At 49.0% G+C, this 26,070-nt stretch overlaps 1 long non-coding RNA gene across 1 annotated transcript in view; it reads right to left on the reverse strand.

Annotated features, from left to right (window-relative positions):
* The window catches only part of LOC134337111 (uncharacterized), a 42,170-nt gene extending 34,431 nt beyond the window's left edge, over nucleotides 1–7,739 (reverse strand). Inside the window, exons 1-2 of the long non-coding RNA XR_010015932.1 lie at nucleotides 7,715–7,739; nucleotides 171–289 (exon numbers count right to left, since the gene is read on the reverse strand). This is a non-coding gene — a long non-coding RNA (uncharacterized LOC134337111). The remainder of the gene's footprint in view (nucleotides 1–170; nucleotides 290–7,714) is intronic.
* Nucleotides 7,740–26,070: the final 18,331 nt, after the last annotated feature.

Consider the following 26,070-nt stretch of genomic DNA (forward strand, 5'->3'; position numbering starts at 1 on the left):
TACTTATTCAATTTAACTTTTAAAAATATATTTCTTATTGTAACTTATAGGTTTTTAAAAAATATTATGTATTGCCAAACACTGCTGCCACAAAACAACAAATTTCCCGGCATATGCCAATTATGTTAAAGGTGATTCTGAGTCTGAAGAGGTTCTTCAGCTATACTCACAGTAAAAGGGTGACCAAGGACAAACTAGGACCTTGTGAAGACCAGCAGGGAGGCATGTATGGATCTGCAGGAGGCCAAGACTGTTAATATCCATTTCTCCTCAGTATTTACGAAGGAAGCTGTCATGGATCATGAAGTTAATGGAGAAATGAGGACAATAAGTAGTGAGCTCTTAGATCATATGCATAATATGAAGGAGGAGGCATTTGCAGCCCCAGAGTCCAACTGCACCCCAGACCTTACAGTAGTGGCTTGATCTACAGGGGAATGGGAAGGAGGAAGATAGAGCTGAGGGTGAGGATGAGCCGGCAGGATTACAAGTGGGTGATGTAATATGTAATATGAACGTAAGGAGGGACAAGCCAATGATTGGGTACAATGGCAGACAGAGCAAAGAGCCAAGTTGTACCACAAGGGCAAAATTCATAGGGGCAAAGAACGCAGGATGAATTGAAATGCACGTAGCTTTCGGAATAAGGTGGACAAACTCGTGGTGCAGTTAGCGACTGGCCGTGGGCATCGCTGAGTCGAGGCTGCAAGGTGGCCATGGCTGGCCGTTTGACATTAAAGGACATACGTTGTATCGAAAGGACAGGTGGGACAGCATAGACGGAGGTGTGGCTCTTTTGGTAAGAGGTGGAATTCCATCTTTAGAAAGAGGTGACATAGGGTCAGAGAACGTTGAATCTTTGTGGATGGTTAAGGAACTGCAAGGGTAAAAAAAACACCATGGGAATCATTTATAGGCCTCCAAATAGTAGCCAGGATATGGGGTTGAAATTGCAAAGGAAGCTGGAAATGGCATGTAATAAGGGTAATGACACAATATGCAAGGGGATTGGAAAATTAGGTTGGTGTTGGATTATGAGAGATGGAATCCGTTGAGTGCTTTTTAGAGCAGTGTGCTTGAGCCTAATTGGGAAAAGGCCATGTTAGATTGGGTGTTGTGTAATAGGGAGCTTAATGTAAAGGAACCCTTAGGTAGCAGTGATCATAATATGATTGAATTCATACTGCAGTTTGAGAGGGAGAAGCATAAGTCACATGTATGTTGATTTGTCTAATTCTGCTCCTATGTCTTGTAGTCATAAAGCACGACAGTACAGAAACAGAATCTTTCAGCTCTTCTAGTCCATTCAACCTGATCTGCTCAGTTCATTGACTCGGCAGATTAATAGTTCAACATGAACTAGATGGGCCAAAGAGCCTGTTTGTGCTGTCGTGTTCTATGACTCTATGATTCTAAGTTAACAGGGTTGTTAAGAAGGCATATGGTATGTTGGACTTCATTATCAGAGGATTGAGTCAAGAGCTGCAGCCTTAGAAAACTCTTGTTAGACCACACTTGAAGTATTGTGTTCAATTCCTTATAGGAAGAAGGTGGAAGCTTTAGAGAAGGAGCAGAGGAGACATCAGAATGCTGCTTGGATTAGAGATCATGTCTTATGCGGATAAACTGAGTGAACTAGGGCTTTTCTCGAGGGAGGATGAGGTGAGTTGAGAGAGATGTACAAGAGGCATTGATGGAGTGCAAATTCAGCTCCTTTTTCCCCAGGGCAGCAGAAACTAATATGAGGAATGTGAGAGACATAATTTTAAGGTGATTGGAGGAAAGTATGGGGGGGGGATCATATTTAGTTCTTTTACACAGGTTGCTGTGTGGAATGTTCTAATCAGGAGTGGTGGTAGAGGCAGATACATTAGGAACATTTAACAGACTCTTAGATAGGCACATGGATGATAGTAAAATAGAGGGTTATGTAGGAGGGAAGGATTAGATTCATCTTAGAGTAGGTTAAGGCGTCAGCACATCATCAAAGACTGAAGGACCTGCACTGTGTTGTACTGTTCTATGTTTTCATACTCCAAATTTGGCCTCACCAACATCTTGTAAAACTTCAACATAGTTCACTTGTCAAGCTCCTCCAGTCAGAGACAAGTCACTTCTGATCTGGCTTCTCTGGCTAAGCCAATCTTGAATACTATTTACTACCTCATCCTGAAGGGCAACCATTTAATTGTAGGACTTCTACAATTTTTGTACTAGCCTCTCACAAGGTCTAAGATGCCACCTTGTCAGGCCCTGGGAACTTAACTCTAACTTGCCTGAAGGCAGCAAGCACCTTGTCCACCATAGTCTGTATGTGGTTTATGGCCTCACTGCTGTTTTGTCTCACTTCTGTAGACTCTGTGTCAAGGTTCAATTTGATGTCAGAGAAATGTATGCAAACTACATCCTGAAATGCTTTTTCTTTGCAAAACATCCACGAAAACAGAGAAGTGCCCCAAAGAAGAACGACAGTTAAACGTGAGAACCCCGAAGTCTCCCCCAGCTCCCCCCTCCCGCGCATAAGCGGCAGTGAGGCAACAATACACCCCCTGGCAAAAAAAAGTGCACCCGCTACCGAGTAAATTCCATTTAAGATTCCCAGACCCCCATCTCTGATCTTCCAGGGGATCAATTTTATTCTTATCCCTTTGCTCCTAATATTTGTAGCTACAGAAATGTTTGGGATTCTCCTTCATCTTGTCTCCAGAAGAACATCATGTCCTTTTTTAGCCCTCCTGATTTCTCTCTTAAGTGTTCTCTTGTATTTCTTATACTCCTCTGGAACCTAACTGCCCATGCCCTGTATGCACTTCCTTCTTCACCAGGGCCTCAGAACCTCTGAATAACCCAGGTTCCCTAAACCTGTAAACCTTGCCCTTTGTTCTAAAAGAAAAACTATAACTTTCTGTACTCTCAGAATTTCACTTTAAGCCCTCCCACTTACCAAGTACACCTTTGCTAGAAGACAACCTGTCCCAATCCACACAGCCAGATCCTGTCTGATGCCATCAAAATTGGCCTTTCTCCAATTTAGGATCTCAAATAGTGGACCAGACCTGTCTTTTTCCATAATTACCTTGAAACTAATGGCATTTTAATCAATAAATCCAAACTGTTCCCCTGCAAACATTTCTGTTACCTGCCCCATCTTGTTCCCCAAGCGGAGATCGAGGATCACATTCTCTATAGTTGGGACCTCTACATATTGATTAAGGAAACTTTCCTGAACACAGTTGACAAACTCTATCCCATCCACCCCTTTTTACAGAATGAGAATCCCAGTCAATATGTAGAAAGTTAAAAATTGCCTACTATCACAACCTTATGTTTCTTGCAACAGTCTGTGATCTCTACAAAATTGCTTCTCTAAATCTTGCTATTGGGATAGTTCCCAATAGATGGGGAGATTGCAAATGATTTTTTGTTTGCATCTGTATTTATTCTGGAGACAGACACAGAGACCATAGAACTGAGACCAAATAGTTCCATTAATGTGGTCATCCCTTTGTTATTCCTCAATTCCACCCATACAGCCTCCAGTCGATGAGTCCTATCTGAGCACTACAGTGACATTGTCCTGTCTGGTAATGCCACCCCTCCCATTCTGTCACGTCTAAAACAGCAGAATCCCAGGACACTGAGCTGCCAGCCCTGCTTCTTCCGCAACTAAGTCTCACTAATGACTACAATGTCACAATTCCACATGCTGATCTGTGCCCTAAGCTCATCTGCCTTACCTACAATACTCCTTGCATTGAAATAGACTCATCTCAGAACATTAATCCCACCATTCTCATCAATCTGTCAGTTTATGTCTTTGCTTGTAAGCTTAACATCTACTTCCCCCCACCCCTCCACTCCATTTGCTGCCCTGTCACTCTGGATCCCAATCCCCTGCAACTCTAGGGGGCCAGAGAAGAAATTGCAAGGGACCCTGTGGTGACATTTGCTTTGTTGCTAGCCACTGATGATGTTCCAGTAGATGTGAGGGTGGCCAATGTTGTTCCATTATTCAAGAAGGGTAGCAAGGGTGAGCCAGGGGACGATAGGCCTGTGAGCTTGACTTCAGTTGTAGGATAATTCCTGGAGGGAATTCTGATGGACACTATCTTGGATAGTCAAGGTCTGATCAGAAACAGCATGGTTTTGTGTATCCGATGAATATCTTGGAGTTTTTCCAAAGAGTTAATTGAGAGGACAGATGAAGGTAGGGCAGTGGATATTGTCTATATACAAGACCTTTGATAAGGTCCCACAGGGCGGGCTGATCTGGAAGGTTAGGTCACGTGGGATTCAGGGGGAGCTGGTGATGTGGATTCAGAATTAGCTCAATGACAGGAAGCAAAGGATGATAGTTGAAGGTTGATTCTCCGACTGGAGGTCTGTGACTAGCGGGCTGCTCCAGTGATCAGTGTTGGGGCCTCTGTTATTCATTATTTATACAAATGATTTAGATGTGAACGTACATTGCACAATTGGCAAATTTGCCATGACACTAAACTGGGCGTATCATTGATTTTGAAGCAGGTTACAGTGAATTACAAAGATCTCAATCAGCTGGGGAGAGAGGCCAAGAAATGGCAAATGGATTTCAGTTTGGGTATGTGTAAGGTGATGCATTTTGGGCAGTCAAACCAGATTAGGACCGACACAGTGAATGGCAGGGTACTGACAAGTTTCATGGACAGAGGGACCTGAGAACACAAGTGCACAGTTCACTGAAAGTGGCTGCACAAGGAGACGGGATGGTGAAGAAGGCATTTAGCATGCTGGCCTTCGTCAGTCGGGGCATCAAGTTTCAGGGTTGGGACATTATGTTACAGTTATACACGTCAGTGTTGAGGTCATACTTGAAGTATTGTGTACAGTTTTGTCACCCTGTTAGACCAGAACATACAAAAGCAGAATTAGGCCATTTGGCCCATCGAGTCTGCTCCACCATTTCATCATGGCTGATCCAATTTACCTCTCAACCCCAATCTCCTACCTTCTCCCCGTATCCCTTCATGCCCTGACCAATCAAGAATCTATCAACCTCTGCCTAAAATATACATAAAAACTTGGCCTCCACAGCTACCTGTGGCAATGAATTCCACAGATTCACCACTCTCCGGCTAAAGAAATTCCTCCTCATCTCCATTCTAAAAGGATGCCCCGCTATTCTGAGGCTGTGTCCTCTGGTCCGAGACTCTCCCACTACAGGAAACAACGTCTCCACTTCCACTCTATCAAGGCCGTTCACCATTTGATGGGTTTCAATGAGATCACCCCTCATTCTTCAGAATTCCAGTGAGTACAGGCCCACCGCGGTCAATACTGGAAAGACATTGTCAAGCCGGAGAGGGTACAGAAGAGATTCACGGGGATGCTGCCTGGACGACAGGGACTAAATTATAGGGAGAGGTTGGCCGCACTGGATCTTTAATCCTTGGAAATTAGCAAATTGAGAGGTGACTTCAAGTTTATATAACCTTGAGGGGTATTGATAAGACGGACAGTCATAATCTTTTCGCCAGGGTTGTGGAGCCGGTGGGCACATGTACAAGATAAGAGGGAAGAGATTGCAAGGAGCCCCCGAGAGGTGGTCGTTAAAATTGACCGATGATCTAGCGACTTGCCAAAAGAATAGTCTGATGCTCACGCCAAGTTTACACCCTACGCCCGGTTTCAGCTGGAATCGGTGCCCGGGAACAATTCTAACAGAGTCCAAAGAGATTGGTTGCTGTCGCTCCCGTTATTAACGTGCGCGGGGCAGACCCACATAGCGAGAGGGGCAGAGAGGAGGCCGAGGGGAGCAGTTAACGGAGAAACCGGGAATCCAGTCGGCGGTGGGGTGGGGGTGCAACTCCCACCAGCTCGGCGAAACGTCTGACGGAGATTCAGGCGTTCCTGAGCTCGGCACTGTGTGTGTGTGTGTGTGGAAGTGAGGGCCAGTATGGAACTGGGACTATCGGTAACCCCCTGTTCAGTACTGCACCCTTGCCCACCCCGTGGTGCAGCGGACTCCCGGAACCCTCTGATGCCGGAGCCGGTCTGGTGCCGCATCCTTTGTATGCACGCCGCCCCACTGGCCAACGATCTGGCCCGCTCCCGGCGGCCGCGACGCTGTCTGATGCCGGGGCCAGCGGTTGGGTCGGCTCCCGGTGCAGCCTCGGTCAGCCTCCAGTAGCCATGACTGTAGACTGTTACCCGGTAGCACACAGTAATCAGTCCAGAGCCAAGGTGCCGGCGGCTGACGCGCTCCTTCCTGACGCACGCAGCGACCATCAGCAGCGCTGACGCAGCCCCAGCCGCCGCCGCCAACCGGCCTCGCCACCTCCGTCACTTAACCCCTCGCTGCCCACAGCCCTCCCAGCCCGCATTAACCCCGCAAACACCGCTGTCCGCTCACTTCCAGCGCTCCCTCGCAAAGTCAGAGGGAGCGCCGCACTACCGAAGGAAACCTCCATGTAACTGGATCCCCCCCCCCCCAGAAACGGTTGACGGTTCTAATCTCCTTCCCGACCACAGAGAAGATTTCTCCGGGCTGGTCTCTCGGGGAGAGACTGCGCGCAACGTGCCCTAATCTCCATGAACTTCACATCCCACTGACAGGTCGCGACGGGCTGGCTGCAGAGTGCAGGAGACGGGAGAGGCTCGGATGCGGGGGCTGAGGTGTCCACGGGAGAGACGGAGTCAATGAAGTCGCGTTATCCGTCCCGGCGTGGGGATGGGTGTCAGAAACCTCGGGGAGGGGTGGGGGGTGTGGAAGCCAGAACTTTCTCTCCCTGAGGCATGTCGTACAGTGTTATCCTGGACCATTTCCTACACCCACGCTGTGCCCTCGGGTGGACGCGGCTAGTCTCGGGGAGTCCGTGATCGGAGCTGGTCTGTCCCCTCCTCCACGCCGCCCAATATTCCGCTTCACTCCCATCGCTGCAAGTCTGCCAGGTCGCTTCATGGCATTGCATCGGTCTCGAGAGGTCTGCAGTCGAATCCCCGCAACCACCGGTTCCCTCGGAACTCCGGCCAGTCCTCACCCCCGCTCCGCCCTTCGGCCCGTTGCCGCGAACTCTGTACCTCAGTAGACCCTCCCCGGACCCCGGAAATGCCGGTCCGGATCCGGAGGGGAGACACGCCAGGTACGAGGGAGATCATTATCCGGGACGTCCGGCATCGTGACACACCGAGAGTGACCCCGTTTGCGCAGGGGAAGAGGGCACGATCCGGCGGCATCTGAACGTGCCTCGGGGATCCTCAGCGCAGCAACTACTCGTCGCCATCCCGGGATAGTCACAACCCATCCCGCTCAACACCAACCATCCTGGAGCAATTTCAAACGTTCCCAACCCACCGTAATCCCGGTTCAAGCCACGTTACCCCCAGCTCCGTCCCAAACACCCCACCGTTCGAGTTCAGCCCTTGAACCGTTCCAAACCTAGTCCCAATCCCATCCCAAACCCATTCGATCCAATCCAATTCCACCCAAACCAATTCCAACGCTGTCCAACTCCCAACTCCGAATCTACGCGCCCACTTCTCTTTCTCTGTCAGCCCAATCCAAGTCACCCCAACTCCGAGAGAACCTCACCCCTCTCTCCCTCCCCCTGCTCTGCACGCAGGTATTGGGATTGGTACCGGAGCTCGGGGCGCCTCCGCCGTTCATCGCCCACGTGTTGATGCCGAGACTCGGATTTGGGAAAGAGGATGATGCGGAGTCTCTCCGCAATCTTACCGTAATCCGCTGAACTGAAACGCCGCTTACATCGGAAAGGAACACACAGCATCCGGGAGGAGGCGAGGGGTCCGGCGCGGTCAGCACACGCTGGCGGTTACACAGGCGGCTGAGTTGCTGCCGCGGCTGCCTTTATACCGAGAGCTGAAAGTGAGGTCCCGGGCCAGCGAATCCCGAGCACCGAATCAGTGCGCAGCATCTACGTCAGCACCGCAATGCAAGCGGATTTATTAATAAACATCCTGCGCCGAGTGGGAGCACAGCCCAGCAGCGGGGGCCGGCCGGGAAACACACCGAGACCCGCTCGGGAATCACGGTCTGCCCCCGGCAGCTACACGGTGCATTCGGCTGGGAATTACGGCCCCTCCCACCGGTAACCGCACGTTTCGCCCGCGATAACCGAGTGTGCACGCGGCCGAGTATCAATATCGGTCTCACCGGTAAACGCACCGTTCGCCTTGTCGGACCGTGCCGCTCTCGAGTCGCTGCCAACCTCACACAATCCCATTCAGGTTTGCCTCCCTCCGAGCTGCGGCTGCGGGTGCGGGCGGCCATTCCCCTAAACCCTGGAGGTGGAGAGTTGCTCGGGAGTTTAAATGGCTGGGCTCCAGCGGAGCGAAGGGGAGCGGAGAATCGGGGGTCCGTGGATGTCGTGGAGGTGGTGGGGAGACGTGACACCGGTGTGGTCGGTCCGGGCCAGTCAGGGTGCCACAAACTGGGAAATACCCATTAGCAGCGTGAGATCTGGTCCCAAGGTGAAGGTCCCGGGAAGAGCGCTGTCCTGTGTGGGGGTCGCTCGGTGAGGGGTCCCAGTGGCCGGGACGAATCTGGTCCCAGTACTGATTATGAGAACAGCGCCGATACCTAGCATTAGTAAGACACCGAAACGCCCACTGACTCTTCCCCAAAGCACAACTTTCCAACACCCGCCTCTCCCCATCAGATCGAGTTCAAATTCAAGTTTATTGTCATACGTACAACCAAACGAAACTGTGTCCCTCCGGAGCACGCTGCGCCCACACAACATAGATCATATCGCACACAGCACATACAACATATACGTTAATAAAATATCATTCAAAATACATGCAGTGTGCGGCGCAGATAAACAACAACCAGCTCACTGCCCTAAAGACCTGACCTCGGCCGCGGCAGGTTAATCATTAGTCTCACAGCCTGGTGGAGGAGCTCTTACCCAGTGTGGCAGTCCGAGTCCTGATGCTCCTGTACCTTCTGGTACATATTGCTCCAACACTCACCTCCGGAGAGAAACAACCCCCTGAGAGTGACCACGAACCAACACAACAGTCCCCCACACTGACCCCTCGCCAGTACACAGTCCCCCTCACTGACCCCTCCCCAGTACACAGTCCCCCTCACTGACCTCTCCCCTAAACACAGTCCCCGACACTGACCTCTCCACAATTCACAGTCCCCTCACACTGATCTCTCCACAATATACAGTCCTCTCACACTGACCTCTCCCCAATACACAACCTTCACACTGACCTCTCCCGTAAACAAAGTTCCCTCACACTGACCTCTCCCCAATACACATTCCCCTCACACTGACCTCTCCCCAGTACACAGTCCCCTCACACTGACCTCTCCCCAATACACAGTCCCCTCACACTGACCTCTCCACAATACACAGTCCCCTCACACTGACCTCTACACAATACACAGTCCCCTCACACTGATCTCTCCACAATATACAGTCCTCTCACACTGACCTCTCCCCAATACACAACCTTCACACTGACCTCTCCCGTAAACAAAGTTCCCTCACACTGACCTCTCCCCAATACACATTCCCCTCACACTGACCTCTCCCCAGTACACAGTCCCCTCACACTGACCTCTCCCCCATACACAGTCCCCTCACACTGACCTCTCCCCAATACACAATCCTCACACTGACCTCTCCCCACTACACCGTCCACTGACACTGACCTCTCCCCAATACACATTCCACCACACTGACCTCCCCTATTACACAGTCCCCTCACACTGACCTCTCCCCAGTTCACAGTCTCCTCACACTGGCCTCTCCTCAATACACAATCCTCACACTGACCTCTCCCCACTACACGGTCCACTGACACTGAATTCTCCCCAGTACACAGTCCCCTCACACTGACCTCTCCCCAATACACAGTCCCCTCACACTGACGTCTCCCCAATACACAGACCCTCACACTGACCTCTCCCCACTACATGGTCCACTGATACTGACCTCTCCCAAGTACATAGTCCCCTGACACTGACCTCTCCTCAATACACAGTCCCCTCACACTGACATCTCCCCAATACACAGTCCCCTCACACTGACATCTCCCCAATACACAGACCCTCACACTGACCTCTCCCCAGTACACAGTCTCTGCACACTGGCCTCTCCTTAATACACAATCCTCACACTGACCTCTCCCCTCTACACAGTCCACTGACACTGACCTCTCCCCAATGCACAGTCCCCTCGCACTGACCTCTGACCTCTCCACAATATACAGTTCCCTCACACTGACCTCTCCACAGTAGTCTCCTCACACTGACCTCTCCACAGTAGTCTCCTCACACTGACCTCTCCCCAATACACAGTCCTCTCACACTGACCTCTCCACAATACACAATCCTCACCTGACCTCTCCCCCAATAGACAGTTCCCTCACACCGACCTCTCCCCAATACACAGTTCCCTCACACTGACCTGTATCAAATACACAGTCCCCTCACACTGACCTCTGCAGAATACACAGTCCCCTCACACTGTACTCTCCCCAATACAGTCCCCTCACACTGAACTCTTCCCAATACACAGTCTCCGACACTCACCTCTCCCCATTACACAATCCTCACACTGACCTCTCCCCAATACACAGTCCGCTCACACTGACCTCTCCCCAGTACACAGTCCCCTCACACTGACCTCTCCCCAATACACAGTCCCCTCTCACTGATCTCTCCCCAATACATAGTCCCCTCACACTGACCTCTCCCCTAAACACAGTCACCTCACACTGAGCTCTCCCCAATTCACAGTCCCCTCACACCGACCTCTCCCCTAATCACAGTCGCCTCACACTGACCTCTCCCCAATTCGCAGTCCCCTCACACTGACCTCTCCCCAGTACACAGTCCCCTCACACTGACCTCTCCCCAATTCACAGTCCCCTCACACTGACCTCTCCCCAATACACAGTCCCCTCTCACTGACCTCTCCCCAATTCACAGTCCCCTCACACTGACCTCTCCCCAATTCACAGTCCCCTCACACCGACCTCTCTCCAATTCACAGTCCCCTCACACTGACCTCTCCCCAATACACAGTCCCCTCACACTGACCTCTCCCCAATTCACAGTCCCCTCACACTGACCTCTCCCCAATTCACAGTCCCCTCACACCGACCTCTCCCCAATACACAGTCCCCTCACACTGACCTCTCCCCAATTCACAGTCCCCTCACACTGACCTCTCCCCAATTCACAGTCCCCTCACACCGACCTCTCCCCAATTCACAGTCCCCTCACACCGACCTCTCTCCAATTCACAGTCCCCTCACACCGACCTCTCCCCAATACACAGTCCCCTCACACTGACCTCTCCCCAATTCACAGTCCCCTCACACTGACCTCTCCCCAATTCACAGTCCCCCCACACTGACCTCTCCCCAATTCACAGTCCCCTCACACTGACCTCTCCCCAATACACAGTCCCCTCACACTGACCTCTCCCCAATTCACAGTCCCCTCACACTGACCTCTCTCCAATTCAGTCCCCTCACACTGACCTCTCCCCAATTCACAGTCCCCTCACACTGACCTCTCCCCAATACACAGTCCCCTGACACTGACCTTTCCCAATTCAAAGTCCCCTCACACTGACCTCTCTCCAATTCACAGTCCCCTCACACTGACCTCTCTCCAATTCACAGTCCCCTCACACTGACCTCTCCCCATTCACAGTCCCCTCACACTGACCTCTCCCCAATACACAGTCCCCTCACACTGACCTCTCTCCAATTCACAGTCCCCTCACACTGATCTCTCCCCAATACAAGCAGCATACACAAAGTGCTGAAGGATCTGAGCAGGCCAGGCAGCATCTATAGAAAAAAAATACTGTCGACGTTTTGGACCAGACTCTTGAACAGGTCTATATGCAAGGTCACTGACACCAAGGAGTGTCCCACAGGGATCTGTGTTGGGACCGATTCATTTTTATGTTATACGTCAATGATTAGGATGATGGAATTGATGGTTTTATTGCAAAATTTGCCAATGATACGAAGATAGGTGGACGTGTAGGTAGTTTTGAGGAAGTAGAGAGGCTACAGAAGGACTTAGACAGATTAGGAGAATGGGCAAATAAGTGACAAATGGAGTACACGCGTCAGGGAGTGTATGGTCATGCATTTTGGTGGAAGATATGAATGGGTTGATTATTTTCTAAATGCTGAGAAAACACCAAAAAACAACTGAGGCACAAAGGGACTTGGGAGTCCTTGTGCAGAATTCCCTGAAGGTTAATTTGCAGGTTGAGTCTGTGGTGAGGAGGGTAAATGTGATATCAGCATTCATTTCAAGAGAACTAGAATATAAAAGCCAGGTGTATAGAAACAGAAAATCTACAGCACAATACAGGCCCTTCGGCCCACAAAGCTGTGCTGAACATATACTTACTTTAGAAATTACCTAGGGTTACCCATAGCCCTCTATTTTTCTAAGATCCATGTACCTATCCAGGAGTCTCTGAAAAGACCCTATCGTGTACGCCTCCACCACCGTCACCGGCAGCCCATTCCATGCACTCACCACTCTCTATGTAATAAACTTACCCCTGACATCTCCTCTGTACCTTCTCTATATTGCTAAAGCTGCATAAGGCATTACTCTGACCACATGGAGTATTGTGAGCAGTTTTGGGCCCCTTATCTTAGAAAGGATGTGCTGAGATTGGAGAGATTTCAAAGGGGGTTCAGAAAAATGATTCTGGGACTGAATGGCTTGTCATATGAAAAGCACCAGATGTCTCTGGGCCAGTATTCACTGGAATTCAGAAGAATGAGGGGTTTCCTCATTGTAACCTACCGAAAAGCCTTGATACAGTGGATGTGGAGAGGATATTTCCTATGGTGGGGGTGCCTAAGACCAGAGTGCACAGTTCAATGAAGGAATACGGGGATACGCAGGAGCTTGGGCCTGAGAGAAAAACTAGATCAGCCGTGATGGAACAGACTCGATGGGCCCAATGGCCTAATTCTGCTCCTATATGTTATGGTCTTACATACAGTATGTCGAGAAATTTGTTTTTGTGGCAAGTACAGTGCAATACATAAAATTACCATGAGTTGCATTGAATAGATAGGTAAACCGATAGACAGGGAGGGAGCGAGAGAGAGGATGATAACGAGATAACCTTTCTTCCCACAGAACTCCAGAACTCTTTAAAGTCGACCCTGACCACCAACTCTTCCCCGGACCAAATCTAGGCTCGGAAAGTGATTGACCGACGCGTGTAACTGGAGAAGACACCTGTTGAAGCGATGTTTCCTCAGGTTTTCAGCCGGCATGTATCGAGGGGACATGGCTCATGCGGAGGAGCTCCTACATTTACTGGCTCACGAGTCCCAGGATGTCAAACCGCACCCTGCACCCCCCGCCCCCAAACACCGAGGCACTGAACTAACCCACCACCGAAAAGGGAAAGGGGGGTAGGAGAGGTTACGGCTGACCTGGGCAGGGATACCTCTCTGAACTGAGGGTCCGCCACTTCTCATCCAGAAATTTTGCTCCTCTGGTGAAGCGTCGATTCGCCTTACTTTCCCTCTCGGCAGCTGAGGTCAGTGTTCGGTGCGGTCCGCTGCCCCCTGCGCTGTGCAGAGTAATGGTGAAGAGCGACCCCTCCTCACTCTCCGGACACGCTGCAGCCCGCAGAGCTGGGTATCGAATTCCCCAACTACAGGGAACTCGCCCCTTCCCATCTGTGTCTGCGGTCGCCCCTTCAATTCGGATGTGACTCCGTTTTCGTCATCTTCACGTTTTTAAAATTCAAAAGCTTTGCTCAGTAACCTGCCGGTGAATTTATTGGTTTGAGTCACTGTATCGAAAAAAGAAATTCTGAGACATTCAGTGATGAACAGGGTCTGAAAAGGGTGACTCGGGCAAATTGGTGAGGATACATCATATTCTCAGCGGATCAACACCCGCACTTTCTGCCCTCTCCACCAAGACCCTGCCGGCAGATTGCATTCCAACTCCCCTCTCGGCATTTCCAAGGGCTCACTGCCCGGAAGTTTATTGAACATAGAACATACAATAGTACAGCACAGCAACAGACCCTTCGGGCCACAAATCTGCTGAGCCAGTTAAACATAGAAACATAGAAAATAGGTGCAGGAGTAGGCCATTCGGCCCTTCGAGCCTGCACCGCCATTCAGTATGATCATGGCTGATCATCCAACTCAGAACCCTGTACCTGCCTTCTCTCCATACCCCCTGATCCCTTTAGCCACAAGGGCCATATCTAACTCCCTCTTAAATATAGCCAATGAACTGGCCTCAACTGTTTCCTGTGGCAGAGAATTCCACAGATTCACCACTCTCTGTGTGAAGAAGTTTTTCCTCATCTCGGTCCTAAAAGGCTTCCCCTTTATCCTCCTGTGGGACTTTGTCAAACGCCTTTTGAAAATCCAAACATACCACATCCACTGGTTCTCCCCTATCCACTCTACTAGTTACATCCTCAAAAAATTCAAATAAATGAGTAATCAAATGTCCAGCTGAGCTAATCCCTTCTGCCTACACAATGTCCATATTCTTCCACCTTCCTCACATCCATGTACTTACCTAAACACCTCTTAAAACTCCCAAATGTACCTGGCGCCACCTTCACTGCAGACAGCGCATACCAGTGCCCGCACTCTCTCTGTCCCTCACATCTCCCCCCTCCCCCACCTTCAGTACCTGCCCTAATTTACTTTTATTTTTTTTCATATATGTTCTGTGAGAATGAATCTTAGACCATAAGACATAGCGGCAGAGTTCGGCCCCTCGAGACCACTCCCCCATTTGATCATGGCTGATGTATTACCGCTCTGTACGATTTTGGACTGTGGGAAGAAACCAGACCACCCGGAGGAAACCCATGTGGTCGCAGACAGAAGGTACATTGAACCCTGGTCAAATGCTGTGCTACTCTTCCCCTCCCCACCTTTTCCCCACAACAACTGCATGGGGAGTCTTCTGTCATGACCATGGACACCTGTTGAACGAGAGAGGTAGAGAGGATATTTCATGGCGATTACCTTTCATAAGACAGAATAAGGCCATTCGGCCCATCGAGTCTGCTTGGCCTTTCCATCATGGCAGATTTATTACCCCTCTCAACCCCATTCTCCTGCCTTCTCCCCATAACTTCTGATGTTCTTACTAATCAATATCCTATCAACCTCCACTTTAAATATATCCATTGACTTGGCCAATGCAGTCAACTGTCACAATGAATTCCGCAGATTCACCATCCTCTGGCTAAAGAAATTTCTCCTCATCTCCGTTCTAAACAGGCATCCCTCTCTTCTGAGCCTGTGCCCTCAAGTCCCTATACGCACCGACTTTTGGAAACATCTACTCCACACTCATTCTATTTAGGCCTTTCAATATTCGATAGGTTTCAATAAGGTTCCCCCGCACCCCCATTCTTCTAAACTCCAGCTAGAACAGGCCTACAGCTAGCAAACCCACATCCCATTCATTTCTTGAATCGTTCCCTTGAACCACCTCTGGACCCTCTCAGATGGAATTTTATTCATTCTTGAATTTCTGGGAAGTGATTTGTGAATTCTGTAAGAGCGAATTTCCATCACAGGTCACTGGAGAAAGCAGACACTCTGTCCAACACCCGAAGCTGAGGCCGCAGCTTCATGTTGCTGCTGCTTTAACTCTCCACCTCAATCTCACCTGCCCTTTCTGTTATGACAAGACCCAATACGATCGTGAGGAGATAGAGCTCACCTTTGCCCGGGCACGCTACAGCCCGCAGGTCTCGGTATCGAATGCTCCTTTCTGTCAGCATCAGAGCCGGACACTCCTGTCCACGTGGGATTCCAGCTGGGGTTTTCTCTCTTCACCAACACCTCTTGATCAGCTGGGCGTATCCCGCATTTCAAACCTTTTTAGTCTTTTCCGTCTAACGTCCCTGGTTAATAGTGAGACTCATGAACATTCTGTCACCACTGAGGTCTCGTCACTAGGACAGTTTACTTGTACTGTGCACTGTACACTTTTTGAATTACATTTTATTGACTTATCTGTGGTAATATTTTGTTTTATGTGCTATAAAATATGTTTTATGGGTTCACCATGATCCGGAGGAAATTTGTTTCATTTGGTTGTATATATGTACAGTCAACTGACAATAAATTTGAATTTGAACTATGACCAGAGCATTCGGGGGCCAAGGGGAGATGTGCCAGGTTTTGGAATTTTTGTTCACATGGGGATCCAGGGGAATTAATCCAGGTGGAGCTGGTGGAAAGGATCAGAGGGCGGGAGTCAAATCACAAACAAGAGAAAATCTGCAGATGCTGGAAATCCAAGCAACACACACAAAATGCTGAAGGAACTCAGCAGGCTAGATAGCATCTATGGAAAATAACTACAATCGACGTTTTGGGCAAGACCCTGGCCTGCTGAGTTCCTCCAGGATTTTGTGTGTGTTGCAGAGGTGGGGGGGTGGGGGGTGAATGGTTCCCCTCTGACTGGAGGCCAGCGGTGTGCCGCAAGGATTAGGGTTGTTTTGTCACCTGCTTTAACGGTTTGGTTGGGTGGTTCATATATATATGGCTGACCCCAAAATAGGGAGTGCAGAGGGCAGTGGAGAAAGTTGTCTCAGGTGACAACAAGATCGAGATCAAATGGGTAAAGTGGGTCAAAGGAATTTAACTCAGCATAGTGCAACATGCCACACTCTGGGTTTATACCAGTGCAGCATTTACACAAGGCCCGGGGTTGTGTTGTAGAACACAGGCACCAAGGGACACTCTTTTTTGAGGATATGACTAAACACATTGATGAAGGTAGAGCCGTAGATGTAGTGTATATGGATTTCAGCAAGGCATTTGATAAGGTACCCCATGCAAGGCTTATCGAGAAAATAAGGAGTCATGGGATCCAAGGGGACATTGCTTTGTGGATCTAGAACTGGCTTGCCCACAGAAGGCAAAGAGTGGTTGTAGACAGGCCATATTCTGCATGGAGGTTGGTGACCAGTTGTGTGCCTCAGGGATCTGTTCTGGGACGCCTACTCTTTGTGATTTCTGTAAATGACCAGATGAGGAAGTGGAGGGATGGGTTAGTAAGTTTGCTGGTGACACAAAGGTTGGGGGTGTTGTGGATAGTGTGGAGAACTGTCAGAGGTTACAGTGGGACATTGATAGGATGCAAAACTGGGCTGAGAAGTGGCAGATGGAGTTCAACCCAGATAAGTGTGAGGTGGTTCATTTTGGTAGGTCAAATATGATGGTAGAATATAGTATTAATGGTAAGACTCTTGGCAGTGTGGAGGATCAGATCTTGGGGTCTGAGTCCACAGGACACTCAAAGCTGCTGAGCAGGTTGACTCTGTGGTTAAGAAGGCATAGGGTGCATTGGCCTTCATCAATTGTGGATTTGAGTTTAGGGCCTGAGAGGTAATGTTACAGCTATATAGGACCCTGGTCAGACCCCACTTGGAGTACTGTGCTCAGTTCTGGTCACCTCACTACAGGAAGGATGTGGAAACCATAGAAAGGGTGCGGAGGAGATTTACAAGGATGTTGCCTGGATTGGGGAGCATGCCTTATGAGAATAGGCTGAGTGAACTCGGCCTTTTCTCCTTGGAGCGACGGAGGATGAGAGGTGACCTGATAGAGGTGTATAAGATAATGAGAGGCATTGATTGTGTGGACAGTCAGAGGCTTTTTCCCAGGGCTGAAAAGGCTAGCACGAGAGGGCATAATTTTAAGGTGCTTGGAAATAGGTACAGAGGAGATGTCAGAGGTAAATTTTTTACGCAGAGAGTGGTGAGTGCGTGGAATGGGCTGCCTGCAACGGTGGTGGAGGTGGATACGATAGGGTCTTTTAAGAGACTCCTGGATAGGTACATGGAGCTTAGAAAAATAGAGGGCTATGGGTAAAGCCTAGGTAGTTCTAAGGTAGGGACATGTTCGGCACAGCTTTGTGGGCCGAAGGGCCTGTATTGTGCTGTAGGTTTTCTATGCTCCCTGGGATTAGCGACATAGATAGACCTGATGGTGAAGTAGGCGGCTGGTACTGTAATGTTCATCAGTCAGAACACCGGGTACACGAGTTGAAGTCTCATGTTAGAGCTGTGTAAGGCGTTGGTGAGAGCACATCCCGTGTATTGTGCGAAGTTCTAGTTGGATTGTTTGCAGTTGCGGTCATTTTGTGTGGAATTCTGGTCAGATCGTTCAGAATTCTGGTCGGATTGTTCGGAATTCTGGTCACGTTGTGCGGAATTCTGGTCGCATTGTGCTGAAGTCTGGTCAGATTGATCGGAATTCTGGTTGGTTGTGTGGAATTTTGGTTAGGTTGTACAGAATTCTGGTCAGAGCTTTGACCAGCGACCAATCGGGAGATCAGAAGTTTGAGAGGAGGGAATTTCACTCAGGTTCACTGACCGAGTGTAAAAGGCAGCAACTCATGGCAGTTATTTCTTTGAGCTCTGACCAACGACCTTTCGGGACATCTCGGATCCTATCCTCAGCACTTTTAAGTGGGAGGGTGAACAGCCAGAAGTCATGGTCCATGTAGTATCAATGACATGGGGTTCTGCGCAGGGAGTTCAGGGAGTTAGGTACTAAATTAAAGGCCAGGATCTCCAGGGTTGTGATCTCAGGATTGCTTCCCAGTGAGGTTTTAGCTAGTTTCTCAGACGTGTTCAGGGAAGTTTCCTTCACCAGTACAGAGAAGTCCCAACGAGAGAATGTGTGATACTGGATCCTCTGTTAGGCAATGAGACAGGGCAGTTGACAAAAGTTTGTGTGGGGGAACTCTTTGCACTCAGTGACCACAATGTCACTAGTTTCAAAGTAAGTATGGAAAGGTAGGTCTAGTCAACGGGTTGAGATTCTAAATTGGAGAAAGGCCAATTTTGGTGGCATCAGAAATGATCTGGCAAATGTGGATTGGACAGGCTGATTTCTGGCAAAGGTGAACTTGGTGAGTGGGAGGCCTTCAAAAGTGAAATTTTGAGAGTACAAAGCTTGTATGTGCCTGTCAGAATAAAAGGTAAAGATAAAAAGGAACCTTGGTAAAGATAATAAGGAACCTTGGTTTACAAGAGATATTGAGGCCCTAGCTAAGATAAAAAAAGGAGGCGCATAGCAGGCATAGGCAGGTAGGAACAAATGAGGTGCTAATGAAGTATAAGAAATCAAGAGAACACTTAAGAAAGAGATCAGGAAGGCTGTGTACATACATCTATTGATGCTTCTGGACTCATCGGGTGTTTCGGGTCTTTCAACATCATACTACCTCCTCCAGGTGACCCAGCCGGGGCTAATCAGACCCCAACTTGTGTCCAGATGTCTAGGTACTTATGACTCCATGGCTCCCCTCTTTTGAGCCACAGCCATCTTGAGGCCCTCTCTGCCGCATCGGTGGTACTGCGGATGGCTCTCCTCTTCCTCTCTCCCTCGATGCCCAAAATGCTGAAGGCTCTAACTAAGGAACGGGCTACAAATCCCCCAAAACCAACCTCTAGCAGACAAGGTAAAAGAGAATCCTAAGGGATTCTACAGATATGTTAAGAGCAAGAGGATTGAAAGGGACAGTATTGGTTCTCTGGAAGATGTGAATGGTAATCTATCTGTGGAGCCAAAACAGATGATGGAGCACAGCTGGAAAAATGGGCTGAAAATGGCAGATGGAATTCAATGCAGACAAGTGTGAGGTTTTGCACTCTGGTAGAACCAACCAGTGTGGATCTTACACTATGAACTATAGGGCACTGAGGAGTTTGGTAGAAAAAAGAGATCTGAGAATACAGGTCCATAATTCGTTGAAAGTTTCATCACAGGTAGACAGGGTCGTAATGAAAGCTTTTGGCACATTGGCCTCCATAAATCGAAGTGTGTGAGTACAGGAGATGGGATGTTATGATGAAGTTGTATAAAACATTGGTGACGCCACATTTGGAGTATTGTGTGCAGTTTTGGTCACCCGCCTGCAGGAAAGATGTAAACAAGTTTGAAAGAATACAGGAAAAATTTACAAGGATGTGGTCAGTCTGGAGAACTTGAATTATAAGGAAAGATTGAGTGGGTTAAGACTGTATTCCTTAGAACATAGAAGACTGAGAGGAGATTTGATAGAGGTATGCAAAATTATGAGGGGTATGGATAGGATAAATGCAAGCAGGCTTTTTCAGCTAAGATTGGATGGGACTGCAACCAGAGGTCATGTGTAAAGGGTGAAAAGTGAGAAGGTTAAGGGGAACATGAGGGGAAACTTCTTTTCTCAGGGGACATGAGAGCGTGAAATGAGCTGCCAACACAAGTGGTGCATACAAGCTCAAGTTCCAAGTTTGAGAAGTTTGGATAGGTAGAGGTATGGAGGGCTATGATCTCGATGCAGGTTGATGGGAGAAAGCAGTTTAAATGGTTTTGGCATGCACTAAATGGGCTGAAGGGCCTGTTTCTGTGCTGTACTTCTCTACGACTCTAAGATTGTGCAGAATTCTGGTCGGATTGTGTCCATATATAGGAAGGCTGGAGCGGGCGCAGACAAGATTCACATGGATGTTCCCTGGACTGGAGGGTTTGAGTTACAAGAGCGGATAGACTGGTCCATATACAATCACCAGGAATATAAACCTGTGGGTGGTCTCTATCTTTTCCCAGGACTGGTGGAATCTAAAACTAGAGGGCACTGGTTTAAAATAAAGAGGGAATGATCAAGATAAGCAGATTAGATTAATTTGTCGCATGTCCGAGCATCAAACAGTGAAAAGAGTGGTTCATGTCAACAACTGACACAGTCCAAGGATGTGCTGGGGGCAGCCCGCAAACGTCACCATGCTTCTGAACCTAGTGCAGCATGCTCGCAGCTCACTAGCCCTGATCCGTGTGTCTTTGGGATGTGGGGAGAAACTGGAGCCCCAGAGGCTCCCCACACATTCACTGGAAGAACATACAAGCTCCTTGCAGTCAGCAGTGGAAACTGAATCCCAATCACTGGTGCTGTAATGCATTACACTAACTGCTACACTGCTGTGCCAGCCAAAGAATCAAGTTGTTGACACAGAGGACAGTGTGTTCATGGAACAAGGTGTTGGAAGATGTTTTAAAGGTGGGGTGGGGTAGGGTGGGGGACAAAACAATTACAACACTGGGATAGGTGCATTTTAGGAATGGTTTAGAGCAGGAGTTCCCAACCTTTTTTATGCTACAGACTAAATACCATTAACCATGGACACCAGGTTAGGAAGCCTGGTTTAGAGGAATATGGGCTGAAGACTAGCAAATGGAAGCAGCTCAGAACTTGGTGAACATGAACGGGGTGGTGTTGTATAAAACATAGAAGAGTACAGCACAGGAGCAGGCCCTTCATCCCAAAGCATTGTGTTGAACCAATTAAACCAAATTAACAATAAAATGGCCAATTAAATTCATCATTTCTGCCCACACAATGTCCATATCCTTCTGTTTTCCTCACATTCATGTGCCTATCTAAACATCTCTTAAAAGGCTCAAACATATCTGCCTCTACCATCACCCCAGGCAGCACGTTCCAGAAACCTACTCCAATCTGTACATAAAATCCGCCCCTCACATCTCCTTTGAAATTACCCCCTCTCACCTTAAATGCGTGCCCTCTGGTATTAGATATTTCAACCTGAGAATGAGATACTGTCTGTCTCCTCTAACTGTGCCTCTCATAATCTTATTCCCATCGCTGCCTGTAAGGAGTTTGTACATTTTCTCTGTGACCGCGTGGGTTTCCTCCGGGTGCTCCGGTTTCCTCCCACAGTCCAAAAACATACTGGATGGCAGGTTCATTGGTCATTATAAATTGTCCTGTGACTAGGCTCAGTTTAAATCAGGGATTGTTGGGCGTTGCAGCCTGAAGGGTCTATTCTGTGCTGCATCTATCTATCTAAATAAACAAACAGATAGATAGATAGATAAATAAATATATAAATTGATCAGTCAATCAATCAATCAATTAATCTCTATCAGTTCTCCCCTCAACCTCTGGCACACTAGAGAAAACAACCCAAGTTTGTCCAATCTTTCAGAGACTCCATGGCTTTGAAAGGATGTCCTGAGGAATGGCTGGGTGCAGGTTCCAGGGGGAAGCCAGGGTGACCGAGAAGGTGCCCCTCCTGTGGCACAGAACAGTCCTCCACCTGAGCTGGGTGACCTCTGCTCCTTATGAAGCTGACACCTGTCTCCCTCCTCAGTGAAGATTACTTTGCCCGGGTTCTCTCTACCTGTCTGGGTTGGCTCACGTGATCGACTCCCATTGGTGCTACATGGTCCCAGGCTGGTTCATCCAGGGCAACACCCAACTGATTCAGGACCTGGTCCATTTTTTGCCTTCCTCTCCCTCCACCAGATTAAGGTGACTGACAGGCTAGATCACCAATCACTTTCCAGCACCGTGTTCTCTGGGGCAGGGGCATATCAGGGATCATTTGTGTGGAGACATACCTGTAATGTCTGGGAGGAGTTGTGGGGTTGGGTTCTGCATGAACCAAGGCCTGGAGGTCACGGGGTCATGGGGGTCTGATCGATTGGAGGGAATGGTCTGGAGTCAGTACCAGAGGAGGTGAGACAGAGGAGGGAGCACGTGCTTCTTATCCATCTGGGAGCCTAAGCGTGCCCCGCTGAAGAGGTCCGGTAAGCAAACTGACAATATCTGAAGGAACACACACAAATCGTTGCTGGAATGTGTCAGCAACTTTACATTCCTTGGCATGATCATTTCAGAAGATCTGTTCTGGGACCAGCACCTAAGTGCCATTACAAAGAAGACACAATAGTGCCTCAGCTTCCTTAGAAGTTTGCACAGATAGGCATGTCATCTAAAATGTTGACTAATTTCTATAGATGTACAGTGGGGAATATTCTGAGTGTTTGCATCACCGCCTGGTATGGACCCACCAAAGCCCTAGAAGGGAAAATCCTTCAGTCAGTGGTGGGTAAAGCCCTCCCCACCATTGAGCACACCTACAGGGAGACCAGCAACAGGAAAGCAGCATCCGTCATCAGGGTCCCCACCACCTAGCTCACGCTTTTCCTCACCGCTGCCATCAGAAGGACGAACAGGAGCCTCAGGACTCACACTCCAGCTTCTGGGACTGTTGTTACAATTCAACCATCAGGCTCTTGAACCAGAGGGGATAACTTCACTCACCCCAACACTGAACTGATTCCACAACTTACAGACTCACTTTCAAAGACTGTACAACTCATGTTCTCAGTATTATTTATTTTTTTATTTATTGCATTCGTACAGATTGTATTCTTTTGCACGCTGTTTGTTGGTCTTTGTGTGTATTTTTTTAAAATTGATTCAATTGTATTTATTTATTCTGCTGTGAAATTCTGAAGAAAACGAACCGCAAAGTTGTATAAGCCACGGCATATCGTTAATAAATTTACTTGGAACTTCTGAAATGCTGGAGGAACTCAGCAGGTCAGGCAATATCTATCAAGGGGAATAAACAGTCGACATTTCGGGCAGGACTCTTCATCAGGAGAAGGGGAGAGGCTGTTGCTCGAAATAGCCCTGGGCGGAAACCATCTGGTCACCTGAATCCCATGGAAATGGTTTGTCAAGGCTGCTGCCAAAATCCAGCAGTTGGCGGAATTGTCCAGCGGTAGGGCGAAACACCGTAACCAGGAGGTGGATCTCCGCCTCAGGACCCGGCAGAAACCCCGCGCATTGAGAGCCTCCCTCAGGTGGCGGGATCTGGTAACGTTTTTCCCACCCGGCCACGGCGTTGCGGAGGACACGCAGCTCCCAGGATGAGATTAGACGTCACGGATTACCGGACCCAAGTCCCGAAACCCCGCAGGCGGGAGCCGGTCCCACACACGCGAAACGCCCTGTGAGCGGCCTGAAATGGCGTGGAGCGGGAGAAGCAGGGTAGAACTGGGTGGAGCGGACTGCGGTGTTGGCGAGTGACCGTCCGCGCTCCGGTACCGTCCAGGCGGTCACGGGTCGCCGCGCCGCCAGCAACGGCACATCTGTTGTTCGTTGAAGGCCAAGCCCAGTGGGAAGGAGGACACTGGAGTCTGTTGCTAGGGGCAAGCAGCTTTTCATGTTGGCCAACTGCAAAATTAGAAAGTTACAATCTTTGCAAAGCCAAACAGCCCAAGGTCAGTGTCATCAGCGATATCACTGCATTCCCGCTGGATGCGCACCCACCCAACTCAAACCTCACCACCATTCCCTACACCCTGAAATAACACCCTCCCTCCTGTCTACAGCAGGATTATCACTCTTCAACTCAGTTTGCCCACCCTCCCCTACCACTCTCCCCTCCAAACCACCCGACTCACCATTCCCTGTATCCCACTTAGTTGAGAAAGGCAAAAGAGAGGAATTTGTAGGCTAGTTAGTCTAACCTCAGTGGTTGGGAAAGTGTTGGAGTCTATTATTAAGGACGAGGTTTTGCTGTACTTGGAGACTAATGATAAAAATAGGTCAAAGTTAGCATAGTTTCTGTAAAGAGAAATCTTGCCTGACAAATCCGTTAGAGTTCTTCGAGGAAGTAACAAGCAGGGTGGACACCGGAGGGGCAGTGGATGTCATTTACTTGGATTTTCAGAAGGTATTGGATAAGGTGCCACACACGAGGCTGCTTAACAAGATAAAATCCTGTAGCGTTACAGGAAAGATACTGGCATGGATAGCGGAATGGGTGACAGGCAAAAGGCATTCTCTGTGTCCATATCCCAGTGGTTCCATTCTCTGTATCCACGTCCCAGTGGATCCATTCTCTGTGTCTGCATCCCAGTGGATCCATTCTCTGTATCCACATCCCAGTGGATCCATTCTCTGTGTCCATATCCCAGTGGTTCCATTCTCTGTGTCCGTATCCCAGTGGATTCATTCTCTGTGTCCGTATCCCAGTGGATCCATTCTCTGTATCCACATCCCAGTGGATCCATTCTCTCTGTATCCACATCCCAGTGGATCCATTCTCTGTATCCATATCCCAGTGGATCCATTCTCTCTGTATCCATATCACAGTGGATCCATTCTCTGTGTCTGTATCCCAGTGGATCTATTCTCTGTATCTGTATCTCAGTACACCTCTATGTTGCAGGAAGCAAGTAGCTGGGTGACTGTCAGGAGAAATGGAGATGAATCCACTAGCATCTAGCGCAGAGCACTCCTGTGTCCATTCCCCTCAATAGTAAGTACACTGTCTGGATACTATTGTGGGGGATGACCTCCCAAGGGAATGCCACGGAGACCGGGTTACTGGTAATGAGCATGGGTTCATGGTGCCGAAGGGAAAGAGGGAGGATAGGAGCGTGGTAGTGGTAGGGGAGTCAATAGTCAGAGGAACAGACAAGAGATTCTGTGGACGTGAACAGGACACCCGAAAGATATGTTGCCTCTCAGGTGCCAGGGTCAGGGATCTCTCAGTTGGTGTCCACAACATTTTGGAGAGAGAGGGGGAGCAGCCAGATGTCGTGGTACATATTGGTACCAATGACATAGGAAGGAAAAGCAAAGAGGTCTTGAAAAGAGAATTTAGAGAGCTAGAGAGAAAGCTGAGAAGCGGGACCTCCTGGGTAGTAATTTCTAGATTGCTGCCTGTACCATGGGCCAGTGAAGGTAGAAACAGGATGATTTGGCAGATTCACAAACACAAGGAATTCTGCAGATGCTGGAAATTCAAGCAACACACATCAAAGTTGCTGGCAAACACAGCAGGCCAGGCAGCATCTCTAGGAAGAGGTACAGTCGACGTTTCAGGCCGAGACCCTTCATCAGGACTAACTGAAGGAAGAGTTAGTAAGAGATTTGAAAGTGGGAGGGGGAGGGGGAGATCCAAAATGATAGGAGAAGACAGGAGGGGGAGGGATGGAGCCAAGAGCTGGACAGGTGATTGGCAAAAGGGGATACGAGAGGATCATGGGACAGGAGGCCTAGGGAGAAGGAAAAGTGGGGGCAGAACCCAGAGGATGGGCAAGGGGTATAGTGAGGGGGACGAGGGAGAAAAAGGAGAGAGAGAAAAAGAATGTGTGTATATAAATAAATAACGGATGGGGTACGAGCGGGATTTGGGGCATTAGTGGAAGTTTGAGAAGTCAATGTTCATGCCATCAGGT

This window comes from Mobula hypostoma, chromosome 23, assembly GCF_963921235.1.
Source record: "Mobula hypostoma chromosome 23, sMobHyp1.1, whole genome shotgun sequence".
Lineage (NCBI taxonomy): Eukaryota > Metazoa > Chordata > Chondrichthyes > Myliobatiformes > Myliobatidae > Mobula > Mobula hypostoma.